The sequence below is a fragment of the Lissotriton vulgaris genome, chromosome 1_1, assembly GCF_964263255.1.
Source record: "Lissotriton vulgaris chromosome 1_1, aLisVul1.2, whole genome shotgun sequence".
In the NCBI taxonomy this organism is placed as follows: domain Eukaryota; kingdom Metazoa; phylum Chordata; class Amphibia; order Caudata; family Salamandridae; genus Lissotriton; species Lissotriton vulgaris.
The window spans coordinates 1,290,587,795-1,290,590,077 of NC_141685.1; positions in this window are offsets into that span (position 1 = coordinate 1,290,587,795).

Sequence of the window (2,283 nt, forward strand, 5' to 3'; positions counted from 1 at the left end):
GCCATGGCATATAGTTCACTGGTGTATAGTGGTGCAGAGTAGAGTGGCAGAGAGTACAGTGGTGCAGAGTAGAGTGGAGTTGAGTGCAATGACATAGAGTGCAATGATGTAGAGTGACTTACCGTGCAGTGCCACAGAGTACAGTGACATAGAGTAGATGTTGTAGAGCATAGTGGCGTACAGTGCAGTGGTGTAAAGTAGTTTGAGTTGGTGCAGTGGCATAGGGTGCATTGGTTTTGAGTAAAGAGGCACAGAGTGAAGTGGCACAGCTTTGGTATTGCCATGCCTGTCAAGTATCACGCTTCACGTGTGACACTAATGCATTTCAGTGTGGTGTTCCGCATCACCGCACTGAAATACGTTGTCACACATTTAAATGCCACTGTGTCACTTTGCTGTACCAGTGCTGAAACTGGTTATCAGGCTGCTAGCACACGCACCGGCTCCGCTACTGAGCTCCCTATAGGGACTTGCCAGCAGGCTCAGTAAACAGTTAATAATTTCGAACACATTGTGCTGCTTGCTACAATGTTACTTTTTGCCCTGCTGCCTCTGGCCTTAGAAATTCCCGCCCGCGCCGCGCCTGTTCGGAAGTGAGGTCAGATTCAGGAAGAGGCTCGACTCGAGTTGGGTGGTGTGCTGACTGCTGTCCCAGTGACATGGCATAATAAATGGCTGCTGCCTGCGCATATTTATTCCTGGGGCTTCTTTGGACCGGACAGGACGGCAGTTTCAACACTCATATCATCATGGCAGTGCAGGGGTCGAGGCCTCGGGCGTTGCGGGAAGCTGCAGTCAGTGCTGTACTCACCGTCGCCACTGCACCGAACATGACACTCAGAGTAGACAGAGTGACATAGGACTCTGTGGGCTGCAACGTCACGACTACCAGCCTGCCAGTCAAACTACAGAACAGAGAAGTAAGTACTTTGGTCAGCCTGAACATAATGCCAACTAAGAGGGTTATGTATTATTCTCAGGATCCCGCAATATAGAAAACTATTATTCATCATGGATTTATAAAATGTAAATTATGATCGAATCCCTTCTTGAGTATCCACAGAGCATTGTGTATTTACCTGTGTTACAGTGCTATTTACTTAAACCCTTTTATGTCTCAATTTTCATCACAATTTGATGCCTCCTTTACTTTTGTGCCCACGCTGAAAATCTATGCCCTGGAGACCACACAAGTTTGGATGCCACACAACGGAGATTTTGTCCGTAGCCACCTTTTTTGCATAAATGAATTTACCTAGAGTTAATTTCAGTTCCACCTTATCCTTTACCCCTAAATGTTGCGATCTGGTTAGTGATTTTACTCACTGCAAGAGCTCAGCTTGCTACTTGCCTGTGGACGTTGCTACCTTTGTTTCATCTAGAAAAGTGCACCAAGGCAAGTGGCATGATGTACAAACGTACTCAACGTTCTGATATTGGTTGTGCGATGTATGCTCATCATCTTTATGTTACAGATTTGCATCAGTGACACACTTTTTGAGGGTTGACTATGAGTCTGGCTTGTATGTCCCGTGCTGCTTGATGTTTTTTAAAATATCTATTTTTTTCATTTTCCATTAACATGCGATAGGAACGATTTATACAAAAAATTTAAAAACAACAGGATAGTTACCGAAAGCCACAGTGACTCCATTCTTGTGCTTCATAAGCATAAAGTCTCAGAGGCACCTGTGCTGTACCAGGCAGCTGCAGCCGATGCCTGCAGGTGTTAGTACTCTAAGGTGACACTGCAGGATGTTTTTAATATCAAATATCTAGATGGTCTTGGCCCCAGTTACTTATTCGATATTTCTGCTGGAGTTCTTAGTGCACCACCAGGCAGAATGCTTGGCCCACTGCAAATCACTTCAGTTTCATCATAGACTATTGCTGGATGGATGAACTACCTATGACAACACTTCAGCTGTTGCCAGGGGGGATGTGCTACAAATATCATTTCTAGACTGGATTACCTACAAATGAGTCATTCTGTCTTTATATTGTGTGTGTGATGTAAAGAGCTTTGACATCATGCACTGGCATGAGCAGCACTACAAAACACATGAACGGTTTGTGAGAAAGGGATTGAAAGATGTTAGAGTGCTTTACAAATTAAATAGATGATATAAGGCATATAAATAATACTACAAATGGTTTTGGGCCATTTACGATAGACTAAGAGCATTAAAGTAGAAATTACAGCAGTCACAAATATTGAGTAACAACAAAGACATAGGTCAATTGCAGCAGTTTTAAGATCTTTTTAAAGTTTTTCATTGCTCA